At 41.9% G+C, this 12,481-nt stretch overlaps 1 protein-coding gene across 5 annotated transcripts in view; it reads right to left on the bottom strand.

Moving 5' to 3' along the window:
* The window catches only part of RAD54L2 (RAD54 like 2), a 72,093-nt gene that overhangs the window by 49,587 nt on the left and 10,025 nt on the right, over nucleotides 1-12,481 (bottom strand). For 3 of the 5 annotated variants that reach the window (XM_081900225.1, XM_081900230.1, XM_081900231.1), the window contains exon 1: nucleotides 9,118-9,273. The exons of the other annotated variants lie outside the window; for them this stretch is intronic. The gene's annotated coding sequence lies outside the window, so the exon portion shown is untranslated. Of the gene's footprint in view, nucleotides 1-9,117; nucleotides 9,274-12,481 lie in introns of those variants that run through there. 5 annotated transcript variants of the gene reach the window in all.

The raw sequence follows: 12,481 nt of genomic DNA, 5'->3' as shown, positions 1-12,481 counted from the left end.
GGTGAAGAATTGGGTAAATAAATTCTACTTTCTTCCATAGGAAAAGGAGATAATATCTTATTTGTTATTTGTTGAGAGGCAAAGGTCTAGTATTTAAACATCAGTTTCATGTCTATGATGGCATCTATCAGCATACTATTATGTATCATTCTGGGCTGGTTTTAGTTTATCAATTAAAAAATTGTAACTAAAGACGAGTACTATGAACAGAGCTTACTTCTGCATAAATATGGATGTGAATTTCTTTTGGCTTGGCCAGCCTCACTTTATACAACAGTGCTGCCTCCAACTAGCAACATACTGATTGGCACTTGAAGCATTTTGCTCTTCTATCGCATTACCAACACTAGGATGCAATCCAACGCCAAGTTAAGCACACCTATTCTTAAATTAAATAGGCTTAGCTATGTCCAACTCTGCATAGAATCAGGTTGCACAGCCCCTTAAGATAATCAAACTGCTAATTTTGCAACCATTAGAATTTAATAAATCTCAGTGCTTTCTTTGGAAACAACTTCGAGCAACAGAAAACAGTAGTACTAAGTATCCAAAGAAGAAAAGTAAACTAAATAGACAACAATGGCCTGCCACAGTGATGCTGAACTCTAGTGACTTAGAAGGAGCAGACAGCAAATTCATTTTATCAGCCAATGATGAAAAAAGGGGAATAACCATAAATACTGCACAAGGAAGTATTATAATACAAAATTGTTTTGAAAGAATAACTTAATAGCACTGGACTGCTATTGAACAAAAAATTATTACCGCAAAGCAAAATATGCAAATAGATACAAAATGTGGGCAAAGTGGTAATGTTCTCACACAATGAAGGATCTAGATTGGGGTAGTCAACCTTTTTATACCTACCGCCCACTAATGCATCTTTCTTGATGGTCAAATTTCCTTACCGCCCACCAGCACTCGATGGAAGGAGGATTCAGCTTGTCCCGTAGAACCCCCTACTGCCCACCTAGGATCCTGAAATGCCCACTAGTGGGCGGTAAGGACCAGGTTGACAATCCCTGATCTAGATGTTACAAAAGGTAGTCCACTGGCTTTGCATTTACAGACACATCCAATACATAACACTGGAGGTAACAGTGCCATTCTGCACAGCATTAATTAGGTCTTTGTTGGAACATCAACTCTACATTGGTTGCTATATTAAGGATTAAATAATAGTAACAACTAGGGTTCTTTTAAATGTTTGTGGGATCTGTTGTGAACTGCCCTGAGATTTTCAGCTGAAGGGCAGTTTACTCTTAAATACTGTTATTATTTATTTATTTAAAAAATATCACCACCACCAAAAAAACGGAGAATATTGCACTAAAGTCTGTGGCGGATCTGGAAGGTAACAGAGAAGGATAAAGAACTGGTATGGTTATCTTCGGAGAAATTTTAGGGGTGGTGAACATGATAATAGTTTTTGTGTATTTAAATTCTACCAAAAAGAGATCAACTAGGGAAGAGAGTAGGTAGGATAAGAAATAAAATATTTCCTAGGAATAAGACTCAATACCTTTTGTGTCCAGACAGAACAGTCTGGGTAACAAAAAAAAAGTTGCTTGACCAATAAAATTCCTAGTAACACAATCACCCCAATCACTTCTACATTTTGTAATGGGTGGACACACACACACACACATAATAATAATAATAATAATAATAATAATAATAATAATAATAATAATAATTTTATATCCTGCCCATCTGGCTGGGTTTCCCATATTCCCAATAAATAATTTTAGCCTTTATATATTATTTAGGTTATAATGCATTACAAGTGACAAGAGTCCTTGCTCAAACTTTGGCAGTAAGTAACATTTTAAAATGCTACCAGCCTTCATGCAAGTCAATAGAACAAGACACTTCTGCATACAACTGATTGCAGATTTGGCCTGGGAGCAATTCACCATAAGTAGATTGCCTTTTGCTGCAAAACATCTGAGTATTCTCTCATTAAGAATCATTGCATGTGCTTCATTCAACTATGCCTAACATAGCAAGGGATGGGGTTAAATCCTATATGGTTAGCGTATATTTTCTTCAGAGGCTACTAAGATTGCTAGTCAAGCTGTACTTTACACTTACTGTACATCCATTTCCTCATCAAACATGTAATTTGAGTTAAAATTGGTGTGCACAAGATTGCCGTCTAAAACCTTCACAAATCTCTCCTTCGTCATCTGCAACTTTCTAAAAATGAATTGCCTAATGATTCTCTTTTCTCTAAACATTTCAGAAGAAAAACTTGAAATCTCTCTTTTCATTAAGGCAAGAGCTTCAAGACCACCAGACAGTGATTTTCTACAAAGGTTTTATTAAATACCGGTACAGTGGTACCTCGGGTTAAGTACTTAATTCATTCCGGAGGTCCGTACTTAACCTGAAGCACCACTTTAGCTAATGGGGCCTCCTGCTGCTGCCGCGCCGCCGGAGCACGATTTCTGTTCTCATCCTGAAGCAAAGTTCTTAACCTGAAGCACTATTTCTGGGTTAGCGGAGTGTATAACCTGAAGTGTGTGTAACCTGAAGCGTATGTAACCCAAGGTACCACTGTATGTTCTTCTGTGCAGAAATAAATATGGCTTAAGGTATTATTCTATAAATCAGTAGCTACTGGAATACTTCATTGAGACTAAGAAAGTGACTCTTAATCAGACCTCCCTTGATGAAACAATGCTCATTGGTGAAGGCATTGTTGTAAACATCTCCTTACTGAGGAAATGAATTATTTTAAGATGGGGAAGGGCAACCTTTGTCTATCAAGGGCTGCGTTCCATTAGAAATAATCCACTGGAGGTCTCTGCATGCTGCTAGTGGGCAGGGCCAAACCAGGAAGTGGGTGGCACCACTTCCTTTCCCCTCTGTTGGTCCCCTTTCTCCTTATTGCTCTCTTGCCCTCATATTGAAAGCTAAACCAAAAAGTAACAAGAAGGCAGGCTTAAGTAACTCTAGAGTAGTTTTGCACCTTAGGTACAACTTTAGTACATAGTATCTTTTTTTGTTTCTTCAAATCAGGTATTAATGAAAGCCTAAGGCAACTTTAAGGAGCATAATTGAAAGACACACTGCAAAACATTGTGTGGAGTAGATTAGTGCAGTATTCATTAAAATACTCTTGATAAATGAAACAGAAGGTATAAAAGAATGTGCACTACCATATCAGGAAAGAAACAAAAAAATGCTTTTTAGATGTACAAGTCCTGCATGATGTGGAACTTTCAGATTAAACCTCCAGAGAAAACCTTATGCAGACAAATATTTAGTTCAGAACACACACTTTGGCTTTGCCCTACCGCTTCTGCCTTCCTGTCAACACATCTAACAACAATACTCTTTTATAGTAGCCTATGAAGCACAGAACATTTTGAATGGGCACATTCAGCAACAGGATTTAATCTGATTCTCATAAAATATACCAGCAGGCTAATAAACCTGTCAAGAGATGTATCTGGCATGCTTCCCTTATTTTAAAGACAAAATTAGCGTTTTAAAGGAACCAACATTCTATATTTTTAAGAAGGCTCTAAACCAGCAGTTTTGATCTGGGTCATACTCTGTGTTATGCTCCTGAATCATGGTAAACTGTAATTCATTCAATAGTGCTATAAGAGCAGATGTAGTCCTCTCATCACAATCAGAAACTTTGCTGTCCAAATTATTCCCATCCCCCTCCATATCCAGCACAAACACGTTGCCTTTGCCTTTAAAGCTATCTACTGTATTCCCTAACCTTATCTTCTTGTTTTCAGTATTTCCTGGTATATTCCAGCCTATGACTTTTGTTCCTTAAACTCTTAATACTCATAGCTGTCTCTTGGTCTCTTAAGAACTCTAACATCCTTCCTTGCTAGGTTCTACTAACTCAAAAGAGCAGTACACAATGCATCTATTGCATTGGGAGGCTGTTTGGTTGAGGAATTGTCTGGTTTTGGAGTTGGGATGATCATTCCACAGCTCAAGTGCCACTACCAAAAAGGTCCTCCTCTTGGTAGCCACCTCACTTCATTTGGCAGGAGCACCCAGAGTAGGGCTTCTGGAGAGGATCCTAAGGTCCAAGTAGATCATGGGTTGGGGAACCTGAGGCTGAATGCCTGTCTGTCATGGATGCTTTAGTTGATATTCCTGCATTACAGAGGGTTGGATTAGATGACCATCGGGCTCTTTCCAACTCTACTATTCTATGAAACTCTAATCCATTGTCTCTACTTGGCCCATGAGGTCATTTCCCCCAAACCATGCCCACCTGCCATCATATGTGACTTCAAATGTGGGGCAGGTAGAGGCAGGGGTGGATCAGCTGTAAAACCAAGTTCCCCATGGGGAACTCAATCATGCAGTCAATCCCTGGAGAAGACACATTTTAAGTCACCATCCAATAGCTGATGAACAGTGACTTTAACCCTACTGGATTGGGTGTGCGCCCAAGTTCCTCTATTGCACAACTGATCCCTGAGGAAAACAGCTTTACCAACCATATGCTTGGTGCAAAGCCCCTGTAATGCAGTTCTCAAATGGCCAACAACAAGCTGGCTGTAAGTCACTTGGGAAGCACTAATGTTAGGGGATTGATGTGTGGGTTGTTCACCTGTCAAAGTTGGCCCATGGGGGGCAGGACAGACAGTGATCTGGCTCACTAGGCCAAAAAGGTTCCTCGCCTTGGCAGTAGATATATGGCTAGGCATATTAAAGAAACTGGAGTCCCAGTGCTCAACAGGGGGTTGCCAAAATCAGGTTACAATCTCCTTCACTGTCACAATGTGGTCAATTCTAAGCTAAACAGAGCATTATTTTTAAAGCTTCTTTATTATTTTAGATTCTAAAGAGAATTAAAAAATAGTTATATAAGATGGTACATAGCAAGGAGATAATTAACATGCCTACTTGTCCGGCAAGAGCAGTGTTAGTCTATGGAAGACAAATAGATGGGTAATTTATTCCACTGGTAAAGAGGAAAACTCCTTTCAACAGCCTCCTGACTCAGAATGATACAGGGAACTGGAAACTGGATGAGGTTTACTTTGAGCTAGGAATCCAGGATTTTTACATATGACCTGTTTTCACTGCTATGGCCCAGAATTGAAGTACGAGAAGTAACAATAAAGGGAGTGACTCTGAGCAAGTGTAGGCTGCGTTTGTTGCACTGAGAGTCCCTAACAGCCCTTCAGGCATCTAGGTTTACAAAGAAGCAAGTCCATTTTTCCAGAGACAAAAGTGCTAGTTGACAGTAGTGCATAAATTCAAATTCTGATCAGACAAAGAAACTAAACACAAATTAGACACATAATTTCATCCAATTGCTTTATTTCTATTACACTTTCAAAAAAAGGCAGTACTGATATGCAAATGATGCTCTGTCAACAAGGAGCATGTGCAATGTTCATGTGCCTATAAACATTACAGAAACATTTGCCAAAGTTAAATGGTTGATTGACTTAAGCTAGTAGTTTTTTCTTTAACACAAGTTTAGAGCTTGTTAACTTTTCACTGGCCCTATTCTAAGTCTTTTAACAGAATCCTAATATTAATGACAGGGACACAGGTGGCGCTGTGGGTTAAAGCCTCAGCGCCTAGGACTTGCCGATGGAAAGGTCGGCGGTTCGAATCCCTGCTGCGGGGTGCGCTCCCGCTGCTCGGTCCCAGCGCCTGCCAACCTAGCAGTTCGAAAGCACCTCTGGGTGCAAGTAGATAAATAGGGACCGCTTACCAGCGGGAAGGTAAACGGCGTTTCCGTGTGCGGCTCTGGCTCGCCAGAGCAGCGATGTCACGCTGGCCACGTGACCCGGAAGTGTCTCCGGACAGCGCTGGCCCCTGGCCTCTTGAGTGAGATGGGCGCACAACCCCAGAGTCTGTCAAGACTGGCCCGTACGGGCAGGGGTACCTTTACCTTTACCTAATATTAATGACAATGTGTGACCATAAAGAAAAGTGTGAATTTCAGTGGGTGACATCACATGAGTGATGTTGCATGATGTGATTTTGAAGCCCACCAATATTTGAAGCAGATTTCGGAGTGTACATGGGAGAGGGAGAATCAGTTCGAACAATGGTGTCCATTCTTCTAGCAGGTACACACTTGCATTGCACCCAGTATGTCACTCCTAGACCATATCAACACATGAGCCTACAAGGTAAGGTAGACATGCAGAACACCTGCAGACTGCAGCATGTACACCATGAAGAATCCTCCTAACTCCCCCAAACTTGGTTCATCTCATTAGTCCACATGGAGAAAAATCAATTTTAGATAACCTGCCACTACTCATATGCAAGTACTTGGAAAAGGAAACCTGAGGCTCGAGAGGTTTAGCATCATTTAGGGAGATGACAACATCTGGAAAAGTATTTCAAAATTCCTGGAAATCACCAATAAGTTTTAGGCCACAAACTTGAAGAGAGCTGGGGGGATAAAAATCCCTAAGGAACCAACAGAAAATTTCAGAAGCCCAGGAAACTAAGTTTCTTTCATTTCTGAGGTTATATTAAAGCAGTACTCATACACATTTACTAGGGAGTAAAATACTTGCCTCCCAAAGGAAACGAAACCCAACTACAAAGAAGACAAAGATTGAGTTGGCCTAAAAGATCTCTGCCCACCTGTGCAGAGAAGTGCCATGCTAATTAAGAAAGAAAATATTTTTGGCTCAATATCTTTATTCCCATGCCTTATTGTAACTTAGCCTGTAATTAAGTCTAAGAATGTGCTCCTGAAACAACATCATATTGTTCCCTGTTTACCTCTGCTGTCACTTCCCTTCCTCTGTTGTTTCCCCTGTGTTGAATTTTAGTTTAGACACTCCTTGGGGCAAGGATCTGTCCTCTTCCACTTTGTAAAATGCCATACACACCAATGGTGCTATATAAACAACAGCAATCCTTCCACCTGTAGTGAAACGTCATTAAGCCAAAGAGTGGGAAGAAATGGAAAAGTAAGGCAAGTTCATATACTCTATGGGGTATGGAAATGTAGATATACACACTGACACAAAAGGTGGTAACAGTTCCAGAGAAGGCTCATATAAGATAAAATAACTGGTAATTCCACATTTTGCTTCCCTTTTGGTTCTCTTTCATAAATATCTCTCTCACACAGAAACAAACATATAAAAGCAGCATGCTGTTACCTTTACCGGCCTCTGTTTTGATTAACTAGTTAGGGAATTAAGAGTCAAATCAATTGCTTCTGCAGCTCAAGAGCTTTGCAGAAAACAATACCTTAATCTTGTTTCTGCAAAATGTAATATATACACCAAGCTTATATCTGGGCATTCTCTTTACATTTCTAACTTTAGCTTTTCCACTTCTCAGTTCTACCTCTTGAACAACTCAATGTCATCTGGCCATTTTTCCTCATTTGTTTCCAGTACCTTCTCTGGCTTACCTACTTACTTATTTTCATGACTTCTAAGATAATCAAGATGTGATGTCCTAACATCCTGACAAACATCTCTTACAATTTCTTTAACTAATACTAAATCATTAAAGATGGAGATTCTACTCCTCCCATCTAAGCCCATGCTTATCTGCCTCTGACAAAGACAATTACCACAAGCACTCATAGCACAAGCATCTAATAAAATTAATCCCATCTCTTTCATTCTCCAATCACATTCAGGCTATTGCCAGGTTCTCACACGTCATCAACACCATCATCTCAAAGATGTACCTTTCCATTTAATGCTAGAAAACAGAACCCTAATTAAACAAACCACCTAAACAACTCTGTCTTAAGTTCTATATAGAAAAGTTATTCAGTCAAATCATTACGACAGTAATTCCTCTCTACTTCTGTCTCTCTCCACAAATTATTCAGTCTTATAATTATTACCCTTACGAAGAGTTGTCCCTTCACAGAAGCTTGTGTATCTCCTGTGCAGGTGAGACACACACACCCAAAAAGTATTTCAACTGAGACAAAGATATGGATACACAAGGCAATTGTGTTTTCCCCCCTTCCACACTACCAACCAAAGCAGCTGTCTCTACAGAAATTCATCTTTTGTCAGACTCCTTTGCTACTTCCCCCCAAATACACTCACTTTTTAAAAGCCTGCCCCCTCCCTGCCCTTTCTGTGTAGGTTGCGACCCCTAGAGGCAGAAAGCATGCTTCTGTACAACACCTACTGTACAGTACATGCTTAGAGGTAGTAACAGTTACAGCTTTAGGAAATTTTCTTTTCAAAGAGCAATGACACAAATGTGATAAGTGAGCAATATAGCACAAAATAAAATCAAAGCAAGTGAGAACTAGCCACATTTAGATCAAGTGGGAGTGAAAGAAGTCAGGAAATCTAAAACAGGGCAGAGATCAAAAGACAGACTGCCAGGTGCCATCCCACTTTGAAGTTTTCAAAGTTTTACCAGATTCCAACCTCTCTTTGCTAGTCACCACAACTGGTAAAAAAAAGAAAAACAGAGGATCTGAATCAAAGTTAATGTTGTAGCTAAGTCCGTCTTTAAAAAAGGGCATTTCTAATACCAATTTTCCACACTGTATAACATTATGCAAACGGATTAGTACTTTCTTTTAAAATTCCAAGCTTTTCTGTAAGAGTTTGCCCAATTTTTATATTTTTTAACACACACCCCACACTCACAGTTAAGAACACTGCATTCCCGGAGTAATATGCATGATTTCCCACTTTCTTTTTTTCTCCCGTTGTTACAACACCTAGCGCCACTTCCCTGAGCATCCCTGAAAAGTCTCCATAGCTCGCTGCCTTCATCTCCAGAGAGCCGGAGAGCCCCACCTCATTGTTCGGGGAAAACACTCTTCACGTGTACTAACTCGGGTGCTTTTGTCCAGATGCACGCGCACACCCCTTTGGTGCTAATCTCGGACCCCCCCTTCCCTCCCCCACCCCATGCCGGCCTCCCCGCCCCCGAGCCTCGGCTGAGCCAGAGCGGTAGCCGCGCATTCCCGGGGCGCCGCCGCCTGGCCTGCTTCCCTTCCCCCTTCCCGAGCCTGGCTCTGCCGAGGAGAGCGGGGAGGGGCTTTGCCTCCCACCCCTGGGCCCATCCGCTCCCCCGGCGCCTCCATTTGTGTGCGCTCCCTCCCTCCCTCCATGCAGGCATCCCTGTCCGCGACTCCAGCCGGCGGCCGGCTCTCACCTCCTGGTGGGGCTGCGGGCCAGGCCGCGGAGGGAGCGGGGGCTGAGGCGCTCGGCGCGCTCTCGGTGGCGCGCCGGCCCCCGTTCACCCGCGTCGTTGTCGCCGCCTCCGCCTCCTTCTCCTCGCTCCTCTCTCCCTCCGCTTGGGGTCCGCAACGGTAAAGCGTCCCCTCAGCTGGAGCCACCCAGAGGATCCCCCGGGCAGCAACAGGCGCTCCCGCAGCAAAGGTTCCGCGAGGTGCAGAAAGGTTCCCACGTCCCTCGCAGCGGGAGGGCGGCAGGGGCCGAGCAGGAGGGAAGGCGAAATAAAACTGGGGAGGGGGGCGAGCAACAGGAACGCGTCCGTTACCAATCCCCCAAGGGCGACGAGGGCAAGTCGAAGAGCTGTCGCCGGCAGTGCTCGTGTTTGCAAGCCCTAGTAGGCCTGGAGAGAAGCACGAGATATTTAGCGCCGTCTAAACCATCGTGTCGAAACCAAGACGTGAAACCTCACTCGGTTGTCCCAGGGCCAGTCTCGCGGACTTGACGGCAGCTTTTTTGGCCAGAAAAGGACAGGTGGTGGAGCCATGTTAGCCCGTCAGAAGAAAAATCCAAAAATTCAACGGTGGGGTAGCCACTTTGGAAACGTACGATATAGAAAAGTTGGCTCTGGTCAACAGAAATAAAACACACACTAGAAGCTAACCAACATGTCACAAAGTAGCGAGCAACGTTTTCAGCAAAAATCGGAAAGAAAGGAAATGTACTGTTGGGATGCAAGGAGTGTCAAGCAGTGAAAACAGACTTCAGGTCGCTCTGATGGCTATTGGGGCAAAGGATAATAGTTATGTTTCCTTTTAAAAACACACATTGGGAACCATTATATTTGGAGAACCGCTACCTCTTTCCACATGAACCTGCCTGCTGACTGCATTTGTCTTCAGAGGCCTTGCCCCATCCTCTGCCACAAGGAGAGGTGCTCAACTGGGACATGGGACAGGGCCTTCTCAGTTGCAGCACCCCAACCGTGGAATTCTCACTCACATGAAAATAATTTGCCCATTCACTGATTTCCCCCCCTGATCCATTTCTTTTATTCCACTGGGATTTTTGCTGGTTTTAATTCCTACCTGCTTGTGTATCTGTGGTTATCTTGTTTTAATGCTCTGTTTTTAAAAACGCAACAAAAACAAAACAAAGAGAGGTAAAATATACTTCTGTGGTGCTGGTGTAATAGCTGCTGTGTCCACTGCAGACTCAGCCAAGCGGAGATGTAGGACACACTCAGCACAGAAAATACAAAAATGGAAGAAAACAGCAGACACATTCATAATGTCCCTGAAAATGTACTACCAATCAGGGACCATATTTCTGACAATACCCACATGCAATGCAAGCCTTTCACTGTCTAATTAATGTATGTGCTCAATAATATATATAAAACATAACACTCCTTCCCCCGGTGCTTTAAGTCTACTCAAAGTAGGTGCCCTTACAGCTGCTTTAAAAAGGCTGTGGGGGATCTGATATCTAATCGGGGTTGGTGTGTTGTGCGACAAGCATACAGAGTGCAGTGAGACTGAGGGGGGGGCAGGCTCGGTTAATTTCATTGTACACAGGTTGTACATTGACAATAATGGTATTATTATTATTATTATTATTATTATTATTATTATTATTATTCACTCCTTTGGGGCCCTATTGTGATTTCTGCATAGTTTCACAAATTCTCCACTCTCCAACAGTTTGACTTCACCCCCAAAGGCACACTCCTCCATTGTCTCCCAAGACACATGGACGTCAGCCAATAATAATACAGTGGTACCTCATACGCTTCAGGTTACATACTCTTCAGTTTACAGACTCTGCTAACCCAGAAATAGTGCTTCAGTTTAAGAACTTTGCTTCAGGGTAAGAACAGAAATCGTGCTCTGGCGGCGTGGCAGCAGCAGGAGGCCCATTAGCTAAAGTGGTGCTTCAGGTTAAGAACAGTTTCAGGTTAAGTACGGACCTCCGGAACGAATTAAATACTTAACCCACTGTACTTAGTTCTTTGGTTGTGCTTTTTCTAAGCCATCAAAACACTTCTCAGAAAACCTCGCAACAACCTTATAAGGTTCAGTTAGTATATTTGCTAAAGCTAAACAAGTATCTTTATTTACAATTTACACCTGAAGTGTGAATATGGATCTTAGATACAGAAGTTCCACTTGAAAATGTAAGGGAGTTTATTAATTCAGATTTTAAGGAAAGTTAGTAGGAAATGTAAATACAGATGGCTTGATTATAAATAAAGGCATTTGTTTAGCTTGAGAAAATATGCTCTCTTACATAAAACTACATTTCAAACCCTATAAATATCGCCATCATTATAGCAATGACATAAGACACTCCTGTGCATTTAGTCAATAGGGGGTTTGCACATCTAACCCTCTGCATCTGTTTTCCTCTCCCCTGTGGTTCTGCAATCCCTACTCATGCAGAAAGTATCGAATTGCATTCACATAGTGAGGTTTTATTAAAGAGAATAAGATGGTGGTTGTCACATTGGATTTTCTCATCAAAATAGTGACCTCCTAAAGAAAAAAAGACAATTAAATCTGATAGGTTTTTCACACATTGATTTTGAAGGGATTTTGTAACTCTATCCCTAGTTACTAGACCTTCAAATTAGATTATGCTTCACGAGAAATCCACTGGAGATAATGTCTGTCAAGACTGTTGTTTAAAGTGTTACATAAATGTACAGTGTGTATGAATGTACAATTTACTGTGTTGTTATTCAGTCTGCACCAACTCAACCTGAAAGGTTTGTCTGCAGTTTGTTCCCTCCTCCAGGTATTTGGCTGTTTGAACTTTGCAGTTTGTTTAGGCACAAGCAGAAAGGCTCTGGATGATAGGTGTCAACCAATGAATTATGGTCCTGCTGTGCCTGAGTGGTGACAAGCTTCAGTATAATTTAGAAGAGTTTGTTGGAGAGATCTGTGAGTTGTTGAGGACACACCTAGCTCATGGACTCGCAACCAGAGCTGCTGCAGATCACCCTTTTGGAATACACCCAAGACAAGGGTGTCATCCCCTTTTGTTGTTTTCGTGTTGATTGGTAATGTGTCTGGGGGAGGAAATGATTTTTTTTTTAATTATGCATTTTTACAACTGTTGTAAATAAATAATACATTGTCAATCACACATCCATTTCCCAGTCCACCTCTCTGTCGCATCCTATGTAAACCCTGATCAGCTGCATATCCTGATCTCCCACCCATTTTTATCTCAAATCTTCCTTTATTTGATATTATCTGCTGCTTATATATTTACTCCCACTTGCAGGTTGAATTGAATATCCTTCTAAGATAGTCTCCAAAACACTTCCACTCTTTTCTTAA

Source organism: Podarcis melisellensis (assembly GCF_964234715.1).
Source record: "Podarcis melisellensis genome assembly, chromosome: 2".
NCBI lineage: Eukaryota > Metazoa > Chordata > Lepidosauria > Squamata > Lacertidae > Podarcis > Podarcis melisellensis.
Note: the sequence above shows the minus strand (reverse complement) of the source record. Positions and strands in the feature narration are given on the sequence as shown.